Raw genomic sequence first — 17,402 nt, forward strand, 5'->3', positions numbered from 1 at the left:
CACTTACTCCAATGATTTTAAATGTTTTCATTCTGATTTCATTGCACATATTTTTTGGTAACATTATACAGTAAGGTTTCATTTGTTAACATGAACTAACAAGAAAAATACTTCATTTATTAATCTTTGTTAATTTCAACATTTAAAAATGCATTACTAAAATAAAAAAGTTGTATATGTTTCTTTTTGTAATGTACCTGAGCCATCATGAACTAATAATGCAGCAAAGTTAACAAAAATGAAAGAATACTGTGACAAATGTATCGCTCATTGTTAATGTTAGTTAATGCATTAACTAATCTTACCTAATAAGACCTTATTGTAAAATGTACCATTTTTTATGCATTAGATTGCATTTGCAATTCATGTTTTGTTGACTTTTCCAGTGATTTAAACTTTTGACGCTTAATATCTTTCACACTTTCTTTCGTTACTCTTGATTTCACCAGGCCCAGGCTCATCGACATGGGGAAGGTGTACCGCCAGTCCAACCTGGAGAACCTGGAACAGGCTTTTTCAGTGGCAGAGAGAGAACTTGGGGTCACACGGCTGCTTGACCCAGAGGGTAATGTTAAAGCGCTACAAGCTGATTTTGAAGACAGTTATTAGATATCAACATCCAGCGTTGAAGCGAAATCCTGATTAAATGTATTAGTTCATAGTTATTAAACTGCAATTCCTTCCATTGCAGATGTGGATGTGCCTCATCCTGATGAGAAGTCCATCATCACCTATGTGTCCTCCCTTTACGACGCTATGCCCCGTGTCCCAGATGTCCAGGATGGCGCCAAAGTCAATGTGAGTTTTTCACTCATTTCAAAATGATGTAATTCCCATTTAACAACCCAGTTCCAGACTCAGGCAGTCAGCAAATAGTCCAGTTAATATCCCGTTGGACCAAATCTAATAAAACTAATGAAGCAGTTTTATGAATGAGGTTTCTTTAGGCTTCCTACCCTTGCTCGTTCCCACTCTCCTGCTGAATAGCATCAGTGTCCAGTCTCCCAGACAATGACAAGATGATCGTCATTTACTCAGCAACTCATTCCAGACCCCATGATTGTGTTTCATTCGTGCAACACAAAAGAGAAGTTTAGCCGAACGATTGGTTAGAGGTGCGATTACATTTATTGCTGCTCAGAGAAATCTCATGGGGAAAATCCGGTCTTTTTAACAGGAATCCCACAATCTGGGAAAAAGTTCCCCACACAGGTTGTGCTCATGCTTATTCATGCACATTCAGTGCCTTCACCAACAGAAAGATGCTTGGTTTGTAAGTGACTTTTGCTTCATACATCTCTACTAACAGTAGACATTGAATTTTTTTTTTTTTTTTGCATGCAAAAATTTGCTGACATGACCACACTTTAAGATTGTTGAACTCCTAAAATGATCTATGATTATATTCCAAGATGTGTAAAACAAAACACTCAAACACCAAAAAAAGGGATTTTTGCAGTCATGAAGAACCATTTTTGGTTCAGTGAACAGTTCCTAAAAGAGCCATTTTTGTTCTTAGTGTAAATAATTGTTTAAATATATTTTTTTAATAATCTTCTGTGCAATGAAAGTTTCCTTGGATGTTGAAGTTTCGAACCATCAGTGTCAATAAAGGACCTTTATTTTAAACAGTGTAAAAAAAGCTTTGTGTTTAGAAAAAGCACAGAATTAAATTATTAACATTTTTTCTTCACAAATTCATGTGCTTGCATTCAAATATGGTGAACCGAGACCCCTTTTGACCCTCATCAGGTTTTCAAAATGGCAGTGGGCTCCTCTTTCACCTCTTTGCTTGTTTACACCTTAAAGAAGGAGAGAAGGTTTAGGAATATAAACTTGACGAGGTAATAGATGTTGTGTGATCTGGATCTCTGCCATTCACCCTTATATAACAGCATCCAGCTGCTGTCAGACGCAGATTATTTCATTCCTCCTTCACACCATCAGCCTCTGCTATGAGAAGAGAATTAGATGATCTGTGAGCGGTGTCACAAACTATCAATAAACCTGTATCAGCTATTTCTGTACTTTGATTCATCCCTCCCTTCACATGCTGTTAGCAGACAAGGCTCTGATTGAGGACACCTAATTGAGGGAATGTGGTAAGTGACTTAAGGCAAAAGAGCTGTCCTGTTCCTCTCTGAATAGTTTTTGTGTGTTTTGTTCCCGGCTGCAGGAGCTGGAGCTGCACTGGCAGGAGTATTACGAGCTGGTCACCGTTCTTCTGCAGTGGATCAGACATCATGTACTCATCTTCGAGGAGAGGAAGTTTCCCAGCAGCTATGAGGAGATCGAGGTGAGTCTGGGTTGCTGCTCTGTTTGTGTTCAGTTATCGAATGTGATGCATTCTTCATTATCTGTTGTGCTGTGCTGTCTGAGATTTGCACATTGGTTTTGTGTTGAATTATCTGGGTCACTGTCACTGAAAGGACCAGCTAAGTTGGTCACCAGCATAAGCTGCGATTTGGAAACTACATATAATGGTGGAGTTTTAACTAGTTTGACCATAAAAAAAATCCAAACTGGTCAACCAGCTTCACTAGTTAAGTTTTTCATGTTAGCAGCATGCTTATGCAGATTTAACACTTAGACCAGCACCAAATTAACACTATTATAGCCAGCAGAGAATTTTGAAAAGGTCTAAGCTAGAATTTTATTTTATTTTTTATTTTAAATTTCATGGTTCAGGCAAATATTTGCATTGCAATACTTAGTTAATTTTATTATTTCATTATTATTTATTTGACATGGTATTTCAAAGTGTATTTTATTTTATTTTGATTTATTTTATTTTATTTTTTATTATTGCAGCAGTGCATTACTCTTTGTGCCTGTAAATTAGATTGTCTAGTTTATTAGTTGTATTTAATGAATATGAATCTGTTCAAGTAACTCTAAATCACCCTAAATAATATCCTTATTGTTTTATATAATAATATATACATACATACAGTATATATTAAAGTTTTGGCACTTGAAATTGCTTGAATGTATTTTTTTAAATAAAATATAAATAAAAATAAAACGTAATTAGCTTGTAGCTTGGCATGCAATGTAGAAGTTGATCCCATCACTGCCAGTAACATCTGATGGCATGTTACTGGAAGAAACCTTGTTTGCAGAGCATGAGTCATGTCATATGACACTGCATCACGAAGAGCAGTGTTCTGCTTTGAGCTGCTTTGTCTGAGTTTCTATGGCTGTGTCTCATCAATGTGGAGTGGTTTTGTGATGCGTATCATCTTCATCTGAGAGCTGCTAGTTATATTACCAGCTTTGAGCTTATCCTCAGTCATTCCACGTTATGCTAGAGGAATAACAAAGAGCAGGTGCTTTAGACAAATGCTGACTGAACCATTCAGATCTACCAGCTCAGGGTTATCGAGGGTCACACTGTATCTTGGATACTTTATATTCCAGCATCAATTTATCACCACGCTGTTTTAGTTTATTTTCATTTTGGATTTTGTTATTATTTTGACGTTCTGCTTAAATGTTAATTTTAGCAGAAGTTTTAATAATTTTGTTGTTAATTTTGGTCATTTTTATTTATATTAATTTTTATTTTATTTAAAAAAAAAAAAAAAATTGGGGGGGGGGGGCTTTACGTTAAACTACCTTAGTTAGCCTTTGTTAATGTATTGCACTAGCTTTAACTAGCACTGAACAATACATTTGTTAGAGTATTTATAAATCGTTGTTATTGTTAGTTAATATAAATACATGTTCATTGTTAGTTCATGTTAGCTCCGTTTCATTAAATAATATTGGGCACATTTTAGTTTAATGACCAATTCTCACTATTAACTAACTATTAACAATGACTTTTTGTATTGCCCCATGACAGATTTCTGTGTTTATTTATTAATTTGCTTGTTTGCTCGTATTGTAGATTCTGTGGCGTCAGTTCCTGAAATTTAAAGAAACAGAGCTTCCCGCCAAAGAGTCAGACAAGAGCCACTCCAAACACCTGTACCAGTCCTTTGAGGTTGGTACACAGGATCCCAATGTGTTCTGCTACAGTCATGGAGAGTTACACATGTAGCATGAGATGCGAAAATGATTTTAGTTTAGCAGATGGTAAAGTGAGAGATTTTTAAATCTTTATAATGATCAGTTTCCTCTGTCTTAATGTGTTTTGCCATCATTTACCCTCAGAGTGCGGTTCATTCTGGTCAGATCAAGTTTCCTCCCGGTTACCATCCCATTGACCTTGAGAAGGAATGGGGACGTCTACATGTGGCTATTCTGGAGAGGGAGAGACTGCTCCGAATCGAGTTTGAGAGGTGAGGAGCACATCACCCCGCAGTCTCAGTTCTGTCATGGCTTTTATTTTGTGGTCTCCATGAATATGTAGTGTGTAAAGAAACAACAGCCTGACTAGAATAGAACCAGTCATTAAACGTACAATACAGACCGTTCTAGACTAATGAGAGCTGCGTGAGAATGATATGATGCTACCCATCTCTTCCAGATCTCAGTGTGGTCTTCAGCACTTCAAATTTATGAATTTATTGCATTCAATAGAAAATAGAAAATATCAAAAAGTGACATCCACAGACAGAGCTTTTAATTTTACTCTTCTTCATCTTTTAATCAGCTGGAGTTTTGGTGATTTTTTTTTAGTTTATCACATTAACTGTGAGCAAGTGATGACACTTTATATCTGTATTTTAATCACTAGATTTATTGTTTAAGAATTGAAAACTGTTGCAACGAAAAACTATGTTTACATATTAATACGTATTAATAGAAAGAAACATTGAAAGAAAACTTTTTTTGGTGATGAAGAATGAAACATTCAACAGTTTTGGTTTGGCTCTGTGTCATTATTACACCATTAATGACAACTCCAGACTTTGAAAAGCTCTTTAACTTTCCTAGTTCTATAGAGAATAACGGATCTGTATTCATCATATAGTGACTTCCAAATAAATGTGTTTCCATCCAGTTTCAGTGAAGCAGTGTACTTTAGCAAGTTTACTGTCGGTGTGACCGAATGAGATCGTTGCATTTATATTCTGCATATACTGGTAAAAAAAGAAAGAGTAATGAATGAAAATAGTTAATAATAGTAAATGAAATAGTTATCGATATCCATCATCTTGAAGTAGAGGGAGTTTCATCCAGAACAGGACACGTCCCCTGTCACAAGACAATGCTGGACACGAGTAATGTGCAGCACACAGTTTCTTTATGGACTGGAATGGCTGACCAAGCGCCACAACAACTTCATCCTGGCTCGGGTTTGATCCGTCCGAGTCCCATGACAGGATTAAAACACGAAAAACATGTTTTTTTATGCATTTTTGGGAGATTCTTGCATGCTGTTGGAGTGTAAAAATGGCCTTTTTGACAGATCCGTGTCGTTTAGAGCATTTGCTTCGTTGTGAAAAACAGTGAGTTTCTTGATACATGCATCTTTGTGGCTTTTTTTGTCGATTACTTTAAACCGACTAATTTCCAGGTGATTTTAGGGTAACACTTTATTTTACAGTACGCGTACTAACATGTACTTATAGTGTACTTACAGTGTATTTATCTAAGAAAGTTCTGGTAATACTAGGTAACTACATGGGGTAGGGTTAGGTTTAGGGGTAGGTTCAGGGTTAGTACCTAGTTATTACATAGTTATTGTAATTACTATAATAAGTACATAGTATGTACATGAGGAACAGGACTGTAAAAAAAAGCTAACGATTTTAGGGTAACACTTTATTTTAAGGTGTCCCTGTAACAAATATACTTTCTATTATAGTAATAATTAATTATGATTATGCATAATTACATGCATGTAACCCTAATTCAAACCCCTACCATATAGCAAGCACATATCATTCAGTGCTTAAACAATTACAATGTAACTAGGACACCTTAAAATACAGTGTAACCGATTTTAGTTATTTGAAGTAATTTCACAACATTTCTTTCTAATTTCTTTCAAAATGAAAAAAGTTTATGCTTGAAAATGTGCTTCTTTTATTGTTTTGAAAATCCTGTCCCTTCATTTAAAAAAAAAAAAGTAATTGAATTGTCTGCAAACTCTGATCATTTCCAGGTTAGAGCGTCTCCAGCAGATCATCAGGAAAGTGCAGGTGGAATCAGGCTTGTGTGAAGAACAGCTCAAGCATACCGAGTCCCTGCTGCAGATGGTGAGATATACATCACTCACACAGCTACTACTCGCTCTAACTGTGTAGCTGCTGTATAGACTTTGCATTGTAGTGACTTTGACTTTTGCTGCAGGATATCCGTCTCCTAAATGCCAGGAAACCAGCGCAGCACACGGTTGAGGTGGAGAGGGATCTGGACAAAGCCGACGGCATGATCCGGCTCCTCTTTAACGACGTTCAGCTGCTCAAAGATGGGCGCCACCTGCAGGCTGAGCAGATGTATCGCAGGTGAGTCCATACAGTGGGAAACCTTCTTCCAGTAGCCTTCAGTATATTAAAAAGGGATATTCCTTTCCCTTTGTCATTCTATAACGTATAATTAATGTAAGCAAACCGAATGACAGCAGTTTTCTTTTCTCAGGGTGTACCACTTACACGAGCGCTTGGTGAACCTGCGCAGCGAATACAACCTGAGGCTCAAGTCCAGCGTCAGCACTGTGTCTCACGTCTCCATCACATCCCAGGAGACTGTGCAGCGCTCACGGCCCGAGCTGGACGAGGTCACCCTGCGTTACGCGCAGGACCTGTTATCCTGGGTGGAGGAGAACCAGCGGCGGATCGATACGGCCGACTGGGGCATCGATCTTCCCTCTGTGGAGTCTCAGCTGGGCAGCCACAGAGGACTTCACCAAACCATCGAGGACTTCAGGGCTAAGATCGAGCGCGCACGGACAGATGAGGTACTTTTGTTTGTTTATTTATTTATTTTTTACTCTTAACTACTTTTACTAAAAACGTGTTTGCATATTAAATATGCCACGTATGTCAGAGTCCTTAAACTCTGAAGCATATTTTGATGGACTGTGATGTCTTGAACTACACTAGGACTCTTTACTTTTCAGATGAAGTGAAACCAGATTTATATTTTGAATAATGTATAATGCATTATAGAATAGGGAACACTAATTCTCTATTAACTACGACTTTTCCCTCAGTAAATCCTAATTTGTTGCTTATTAATAGTTAGTAAGGTAGTTATAATGTTTTTGTATTGGGTAGGCTTAGAGATGTAGGATAAGGTCACGTAGAAATTGTGCTAATTTAGTACTAATAAATGGCTAATATTTTTGTAATATGCATGTTAATAAACAACAAGTTAAGAGATCAAGTGATAAAGTGTTCCCAAAAGTAGTTAATACATTAATTATGCCTAGTAATACAGCTTATAATGCATTCATGATGATCAATTGTAACCTCAGTTAATACATTATAACACTTAGCAATTCATTGTTACACTATGCCTTTTCTTTTCTTTTTTTATTAATGCCTTTTTAATTTGGTTGTATTTCTTAACAACCAATATATAAAGTATTACAACAAGCATTATAATTAATAATAATGCATTATAGCCTTTATTAATTACCTCTTTATAATGCATTATACATAAAAGCTGAAAATTGAAATTGTTATATTTTGTCATTGATTAAACCTGTTATTTAAAAACAACAATGTTTTTATATGCCTTTTTTATTGTTTTCTTATAAAGTTAAAAGCTGTTTATTTATTTCTTTACTTTTTCTATTTCTCACTTGTTTCTCACCATGAATATGCTTAATAATCTTTAAATAAACCATTAATCATACGTTATGTTACATTAGCCAGAATTACACTCCTTTCTCTCAAACATATTTTTAATTTCCCCACTAAGCATTTCTTTAAAATAAATTGATGTGAATTATTAACTCAAATTAATTAACAATTATACTGTTAAATATATCCAACTTTACCCACATACATTTTTTATTATATCATGTAACTATATTATCAATGTAAAGTTGGATATATAAATATATGCACTTCTACCCACATATGCACAGTGTACTCATGTAAAGCAGTTATACTACTACATAGATTATTTTAAAAGCTTGATTGTTTATATTGACCTGTAATGCAAACTATATAGTGGAACAGATTTAATCTGCTAAATGCAATAATATAGGCCCATATACATTCAGAATGATAACTCCATAGATAAATAGAATAATAGCTACAATATCACCATTGGATGCTAATGTTCTGGCACTTTAAATGCTTAAATTAAGAAATGGTTATTTTTACCTTCTAAGATGGTCTCTTGTGACATCTCTACCTGCTCGTGTGTTTCAGAGCCAGCTCTCTCCTCTTAGTAAAGGCACATACAGAGACTATCTGGGCAAACTGGATCTGCAGTACAACAGACTGCTGGTGAGTGTCTAAACCGGTGACTGTTATAAACCACTAGGCCTTGCAGTGTCAGCACACATCTCTCTTCTTCTCTAGAACTCCTCCAAGTCCCGTCTGAGAAACCTGGACCAGCTGTATAACTTCGTCAGCGCCGCCACCAAGGAACTGATGTGGCTCAATGACAAAGAGGAAGAGGAGATCAACTACGACTGGAGCGAGCGCAACACCAACATGACTGCGAAGAAAGAGAACTACTCCGTAAGTGCAGAGCGTTTTATAATCCTGACGCTCTGCTTAGAGTTGGGGTCTTCCTGTAACTGGTTAATAAACAGACTGCTGCAACCCCAGGTGTAAATGGAGAATGTTGTACAGTTTGGATTGTTCTTCATGGTTTGATTAAATCCTCAGGGACTCATGCGAGAACTGGAACTTAGAGAGAAGAAAATCAACGACATCCAGGCCACTGGAGACAGACTGATCAAAGACGGACATCCGGGCAAGAAGACTGTCGAGGTACAGACTCAACTATTAACGTTTTGAAAGAAGACACTCACCAAGACTGCGTTTATTTGATAAATAATGCAGTAGAAATATAAAAATATAACCTTTTATGTCAATCTGTTAAAGTGTAATGTATTCCTGTGATGCGCATCATCATTCCTCCAGTCTTCAGTGTCACATGATCTTCAGGAATCATGAAAATATGATGATGCTTGCTGCTCGAGAAACATTTCTGATAATTATAAACCGCTGTGAACATGTTGTAAGTGTTACGTGTGTGCCGTGTTGTGCTCTTCAGGCCTTCACCGCAGCTCTGCAGACGCAGTGGAGCTGGATCCTCCAGGTGTGCTGTTGCATTGAAACTCATCTCAGAGAAAACACTGCATACTTCCAGGTACAGCATCATCAGATGCCTGTCTGATATAGTGTGATAACCATGTTTCAGATCGTTGTGGGTCAATCGTGCAGTGTGTAAGCAGTATTCTTCTCTTTCTCCTCCTGTCCTCTTTTACCCGTAGTTCTTCGCTGATGTGAGAGACGCTGAGGAGAGGATGAAGAAGATGCAGGAGACCATGAAGAAGAAGTACATGTGTGACCGCAGCACCACTTCCACTCGACTGGAGGATCTACTGCAGGACGCTGTTGTGAGTCTGCCTTTCATTGCCAGTGCAAGCGTACAGTTATTAGTAGAGATTGCTTACTACAAACATCTCCTGTAACACTGCAGCACTGATGGCACAGTATTCTAGCATGAGTTAGGAAATAAATCGAATTGTACATTTTTGGATAAAAATTGTGATTTAAAATGCAAAAAAAAAAAAATAATTATAATAATAATAATAATACAGATTTGCTGTGTTTGTTTGTAGGGGTATACAGTCTTGCCAACATTTTGTGAATATATGTAAATATGGCTATAAATAATAATAATAATAAATTATTAATTAATAAATAAATAAATATATTTTTACAAAATAAGAAATATTACTGTTGTAATATTTCATTAAATTAAAAATCAAGTATTTATGAAAAAATAAAAATAAAAATAATACAATTTAGTGAATCAAAATAAGAAGTATTGTTACTGTAATATTTAACTAAAATAAAAAATAGTATTTAAGAAAAGTATAGTTATTATTATAATAATTATTATTATTATATTACAAAAAAAAAAGAAAAAAAAAGACTGAATCAAACAAAATAATAAATAATAATATTGTAATATTTTACTAGAATAAAAATGAATATGTAACAAAAATGCATAATATAATATATTAATATGTTTATTTGACAACACACCTGTAATATTATGTTGTCTTAATTTCTTTGTTTTCAAACGTTAAACCATCAAACTTGTATTTTAATGAAAAACCGCAGGAGCCCTTAAAGCTCGCCTTTTGTTGATAAACTTATTTTAAAATTTAACAATAACTATTAAGATACGATCACTTGAGTCTTAGAAAAATAGAAGGATATTTTGACTGTTTCTTGAATGCAGTGCTATATAAAACATTTCTTATAACGCTATATAAAGAAAAAAGTCAAACGAATGAGCCGCTTTAAGCTGACTAAGTGAGTTTGACCACAGGAGGAAAGAGAGCAGCTGAACGAGTTCAAGTCTGACATCGCTGGCCTGAACAAGAGAGCCAAGTCCATCGTCCAGCTGAAGCCGCGGGACCCCACCAGCCCCTCCAGAGGAAAGCTGCCCGTCCAAGCTGTGTGTGACTTCAAACAGATGGAGGTAGAGTCCGTCCCCGTCGCTCTGTCTTCTGTGCTTGTGCTGCATGCTCAAACCCCTGTGTCCTCTGACAGATCACCATGCACAAGGGCGACGAGTGCGCGCTCATCAATAACTCCCAGCCCTCCAGGTGGAAGGTCCTGAACCGCTCGGGGAACGAGGCCGTGGTGCCATCCATCTGCTTCCTCGTGCCGCCCGTCAACAAGGAGGCTGTGGAGAGCGTGTCCAGGTGCGTTACACACACTACACTTTAAAGACATTGATTTCTGAACACACACTGCTGCTGACTGCCTTCCACTCTCATCTATACACTATTACAGGATCACACAATGCTTTGAGTTCGACTTACATTTTATGTTTTGCCATTTTTTTTATAAAGATTAGGGGTAACACTTTAGAATAAGGTTCCATTAGTTAATGTTAGTTAATGTATTAATTAACATGAACAAACAATGAATAATACATTTATTACTGTATTTATTCATCTTCGTTAATGTTAGTAAAAATACAGTTATTCATTGTTAGTTCATGGTAATTCACAGTGCATTAACTAATGTTAACAAGCACAACTTTTGATTTAAATAATGCATTAGTAAATATCAAGTTTTAGTAATTTTGCTTTTTTTGTTATTTATTTTTATGTATTTGTTATTATTGTTTTTCGTTTTTTATGCATATATAGTATTTTTTTGTTTATCTAGTTCAAGTTTAATTATACAAATATGAGAAGTTTTTATCATTTCTGTTTTCAAGTTTTAGTCATTTTGTTCTGTGTTTTTAATATTTTCATTAGTGTTTTTTATTTGTCTAGATAGTATTTATTAGTTTTAGTAGTAATTTTTTTTCAGTTTAATGTGTTAAAAAACTTCAATTTACCGTATTTTTCAGAGTATAAGTCGCACCTGAGTATAAGTCGCATCAGTCCAAAAATACGTCATGATGAGGAAAAAAACATATATAAGTCGCACCGGACTATAAGTCGCATTTATTTAGAACCAAGAACCAAGAGAAAACATTACCGTCTCCAGCCACGAGAAGGCGCTCTATGTCTTCAGTGGTAGCAGTGAGCAGCATAGAGCGCCCTCTGGTGGCTGGAGACGGTAATGTTTTCTCTTGGTTCATTTCTCTCGGTTCATGTCAAATTAATTTTGATAAATAAGCACATGACTATAAGTTGCAGGACCAGCCAAACTATGAAGAAAGTGTGACTTATAGTCCGGAAAATATGGTAAAGTAAAAATTTGAAATGTTGCCTTGGCAACGAGCTGGAATTAAATATTACTATAAGATACTAATATAACTTTTTAATAGCTTTTTTTTCTGGTTTCTGTCATTTCTTATTTTTTTATGTAGTTTTAGTAATTGTGTTGTTTTTTCATCTTTTTTTGTAATGTCTAATATTTTAATTAAGTTGTAGTTATTTTAGTACAAGTTAAACTAAAAAAAGACTGTTGTTTTGACAACTAGCTGAAATAAAATACATTTAAGTTTTTTGTTTTTTGTTTTTCAAGTACTGAAATTATTTTCTTATGATTTTAGTTTAGTGATTTCATTAATAACTTGTCTAACAAGACGCGTGTGTCTGTAAAGACTCCCAGATTCTCTTTTGAGGTGTTGTTGTGTGGTTGTTTGTGTCAGTCTGGAGGCCGGTCAGCAGCAGACTCTGGCTCTGTGGCAGAAGCTCCACGCTGACCTCAGGAGTCTGCTCTCCTGGCAGTATCTGATGAAAGACATCCATCTCATCCGCTCCTGGAACATCACCACGGTCCGTTCTACACCTCACTCGTAGCATATATACACATTTCTGTGGTTTAGTCATTAATTTGTGATGTATCCATTAAGCTGACGAGTCAGTGGTTATAGGAGTGAATGTACTGACTGGTTATAGCACTCTCTCATATGCAAAAGCAAGGAAACAGTAAACACCACCCTGTAACTAATTCAGTAACTTGATTGTTGCAGACCGACCGAGTTATATTTAGGAAACAGATGGTAAACAAGGCCAATTGCTTTATTGAATAACAGGGTAGACGTGATTCTGCTGTTTCAACATCTGAGAATGGTTTTGCAACACATTTCAGATGAAAAAAAATTTTTATTGAGATTTTGTCACTGCAATAATCATAGTACTTCAAGAAAAGATGAATAAATCTAACCATTCTGAATGTAAAAGCAGCTAAGAGTCGTCTTATGTTTCAGTTCAAGACGATGAACTCGGACGAGTACCAGCTGATGCTGAGGAACCTGCAGCTGCACTATCAGGACTTCCTCAAAGACTCCCAGGACTCCAAGCTGTTCGACTCCAGCGATAACCTGCAGGTGGAGAGGGACTACAAGGAGACCGTACAGCACTTCGACAGCCTGCTCCGTACCCTGGAGAAAGGTACAGACACCAAGCCCCGACAGAGCCCACTGATGCCATGAAACGCTGAATTTATGTTGTGTAACTGTTGAATTCACGTTTCAGGAGCAGCTGTCAGAGCGCAGGGTGAGTCTTGTGCTCCTGCTGGCCTGATCAGCAGGGTTTGGTTATCACGGACGAGCTGCTCTATAATGGAAAAACATGTTGTGTCAGCTTTTGTCGTCGTCCGTGTCCTGTGCTTTAGCTAATGGCACATCTCTACAGAGTGTGCATGTACTGAAACACTCAACATAGCAGCACAGTAGAGAGGAAAAACACAGCCTGGTCAAACAATGCCTTTCTGAATCTGCGTGGTTCATATATGGCTGCCATCCACATGGATGAAATATGTGATATATCTATTTTGCATCATGGTAGTGCATGTTTTTTTTTTTTTACATACAAAATAATAATAATGCAATGAAACATACTGTACTGTTATATTTTACAGTTCTCGAAATGGGCCTCATTTTCTTTATGCACAGTATTTTTTTTTTTTTTGCCTTTCAACTTTGGGATGAAATGTGAGCCACTAACACAGAGGAATGTGTGTGACGTGACAGAGTGTCGTGAATGTTGGCTGCAGTGCACCGATAAAGGGAGAGATGAACTGTTGTCTGCCCTTAGTGTTGTTTGAAAGCCATAGTAAGAAATATGTCTCTTCACAGGTGAGCAGGATGAATCCGTATGCAAGACGTACATCACCCAAGTCAAAAGCCTGCGGCTGCAGATCGAAGACTGTGAGTCTCGTACGGTGGCTCGTATCCGGCAGCCTGTGGATAAAGATCCGCTCCGAGACTGCATTCAGAAAACTGGTGAACAGAAAGTACGACACAAAACTCCTTTGTTCCTTTTATTTGATCCAGTTAAAACTCTTTTGCAACGGAAGTATGTGTAAACATATTTAAATCATATTTTTAAAATGGGTGAATTTTAAGAACACATCCCCAAAATCATAAAAATATTTTTTGCTTTGTGACTTTATTTTTTAAGCATGTTTTACTAAGTGTTCTTATTATTGTAATGGATCCAAAAGAACATTGTCAGCTTAGTTTGTGTTACTGATTGTGATTCTCATTAAATGCTTATTAATGTAATACAGAGTAAATTAAATAAGAACAACAAATACTAATACAATATGAGATATAAATGAATCAGATTAATGAGATTTTAACCCATTATGGTATTAAAATTTGTGCTTAATGGTCTTGAAAATAATGTCAAAATGTGAAGAAGAAAACTCCAATATATTATGAGTGTTATTTTAGTATATCTGAAATGCAGTTATAATATATAAAATATATATTGTTATGAATATTTTGAATCTGATATTTTTCCATTTTCTTCTTTCATGTTAAGTTTAGTTAAAATTATAGTGATATTTGTCTTAAGTCACTGGGGTATATTTGTAGCAATAGACAAAAATACATAGTTTGGGTCCAAATTATCAGTTTTCTTTTATGCCAAAAATCATTAGGATATTAAGTAAAGATCATGTTCCATGAAGATATCTTGTAAATATCCTACCGTAAATATATTATTCATTTGATAAACTTTAAAGGTGATTTTCTCAAGGTTTTTTTTTTCTTTGCACCCAGATTCCAGAATTTCAAATAGTTGTATTTAGGAAAAACATTGTCCCCCTAACAAACCATACATCAATGAAAAGATGATTTATTCAGCTTTCAATTTCTAAAAATTGAGACTTAAGACTGGTTTTGTTGTCCAGGGTCCATATATATATATATATATGTGTGTGTGTGTGTGTGCTTTTTTAAATAACTGTACCCTGAATATATTTCCTTATTTTCTTCTTTTGATTATGATGTGAACTATGATTGGACCATAGTTTTTTCATATTTAACCGAATGAATCATTGTGTTTTTGTTTCTGGCTCAAACAGAAAGTGCAAATAGAGTTGGAAGGAATTAAGAAGAACCTGGACCGAGTGTCCCAGAAAGCTGAGGAGGTGCTGTCCTCTCCGCAGCAGTCCAGCACTCCAGTCCTGCGCTCAGAGCTGGACATCACCCTGCAGAAGATGGACCAGACCTACAACCTGTCCTCGGTCTACCTGGAGAAGTAAGAGGCAGTATTTGTCTTTGCATGGCACATCCACTGCTGCTTGTCATTCATGTTTTGGCTCATATTCATTTGCGTGCATTATTATGTACTAATAATCTTCAATTAAGCATACGATCAGATCAAGGCAATTCTTTTTTCTGTAGACTTAAGACAATAGAGATTGTGATCCGTAATACACAAGGAGCAGAAGATGTGGTGAAGAAATATGAGAATCGTCTACGTGAGGTTCACACGGTTCCTACAAACGTCGAGGAGGTGGAGAACTACTGCTCTGAGCTCAAGGTAATATTTAATGTTCACTTACTGATTGAACTGTACCATTTATTTAACATGTAAAACAATATAGTGCTTCTCAACCATAATCATATTCAAATGATCGACATTCCTAGGTTCTGAAAATTTCTGTTTTAGGGTTCCTGAAGTTTTAAAGGTGTCATATGATGTTGCTAATAAAAAGAACATTATTTGGTCTAATGAAATGTGTTTGTGCGGTTTACGGTTAAAAAAGCACATTATTTTTCCTCTATGCCCAGGCTTTCTGAAACACGTAGATTTTTACAAAGCTCATCGTTCTTTTTATGATACAAATCATTGCAAAGAAACTTTACAGAAAATTTAGTTTCTACAATATTTAGTAGTAGCTTATCAGTGGTGACTGTCAGTTTATGTGCATATGACAGGAATTTTCTGAAAAATGAATACAAGACGTAGTCAAACAGACGATGAACACTATTAACAGCAATTTTTATATGAGGCGATCACACTTGTAGCAATATTTGGTAGTTCTGTATGTTGTTTCAGGGTTAGCATCATCTGAGGTCCTCTGAGGGTCAGCATCATCTCTTCTCAGGTGTTCTGGATTTAGACTGGAGCTTGTGTAAATCCTATGTAAATCAGATCAGATACAACTGCAGTCACAAATTATGAGATTATTCTGCATTATTCGAATGCTTGGCGAAAGAGATGTGTTTTTAATCTAGATTTAAACAGAGAGAGTGTGTCTGAACCTGAACATTATCAGGAAGGCTATTCCAGAGTTTGGGAGCCAAATGTGAGAAAGCTCTACCTCCTTTAGTGGACTTTGCTATCCTAGGAACGACCAAAAGTCCAGCGTTGATGGGTTGTAGCGTGGTAAAAAGCTAGTTAGGTACACAGGAGCTAAACCATTTAGGGGCTTATAGGTAAGTAATGATAATTTGTATCTGATAAGGAACTTAATAGGTAGCCAGTATAGAGACTGTAAAATTGGGGTAATATGATCATATTTTCTTGACCTGGTAAGGAGTCTAGCTGCTGCATTTTGGACTACCTGTAGCTTGTTTATTGACGAAGCAGGACAACCAGCTAGAAGTGCATTACAATAGTCCAGTCTAGAGGTCATGAATGCATGTACTAGCTTTTCTGCATCAGAAACAGGTAACATGTTTCATAGCTTGGCAATGTTTCTAAGATGGAAGAATGCTGTTTTTATAACATGGGAAATATGGTTTTCAAAAGACAAGTTGCTATCTAATATAAGACCCAGATTTTTGACTGTAGAGGAAGTAACGGTACATCCGTCTAGTTGCAAACTGTAATCTACGAGATTCTGTGTAGTGTTTTTTGGTCCAATAAGTAATATCTCTGTCTTATCCTGAAAATAGCAGAGGACCTAGGACAGATCCTTGAGGCACTCCATATTTTACTGGTGATAACTGAGACTCCCCATTTTAAATTAAATTAAATTAAATTTATGCATTTAGCAGACACTTTTATCCAAAGTGACTTACAGTGCATTGAGGCTATCAATTTTTATCTATCATGTGTTCCCGGGGAATAGAACCCCCAACCTTACACTTGATAGCGCAATGCTCTACAAATTGAGCAACAGGAACACTGAAAAATAAACAAAATTTAAATAAACAAAATGGTAGACCTAAAACATCTTGGAGCCTGCCCTTGAATACCTGTATAGTTTTGTAATCGATCTATGAGTATGTCATGATCTATGGTGTCGAACACAGCACTAAGATCAAGTAAAACTAGCAATGAGAAGCAGCCTTGATCTGACGCAAGATGTAATTTTAACAAATGCGGTTTCTGTGCAATGGTGGGGCCTGAAACCTGACTGTTCTGTATGAACTGTATGAAGTTCTTCATATAGATCTTTTTTTATTTTTGCAGGAAGGAGCCTAATTGAGCAGACATAACTTTGTCAAAAATGTTGGACATAAACAAAATATTTAAAATGGGTCTGTAATTTGTCAGTTCACTAGGATTTAGTTGTGGTTTCTTAATAAGAGGCTTGATAACCGCCAGCTTGAATGGTTTTGGGATGTGACCTAAAGATAACGACGAGTTAATA

The 17,402-nt window shown here is 36.2% G+C and overlaps 1 pseudogene; it reads left to right on the plus strand.

The window, feature by feature from the left end:
* Nucleotides 1-17,402, plus strand: part of LOC128030597 (plectin-like) — a 108,598-nt pseudogene that overhangs the window by 31,586 nt on the left and 59,610 nt on the right.

This window comes from Carassius gibelio, chromosome A16, assembly GCF_023724105.1.
Source record: "Carassius gibelio isolate Cgi1373 ecotype wild population from Czech Republic chromosome A16, carGib1.2-hapl.c, whole genome shotgun sequence".
NCBI classification, from domain to species: domain Eukaryota; kingdom Metazoa; phylum Chordata; class Actinopteri; order Cypriniformes; family Cyprinidae; genus Carassius; species Carassius gibelio.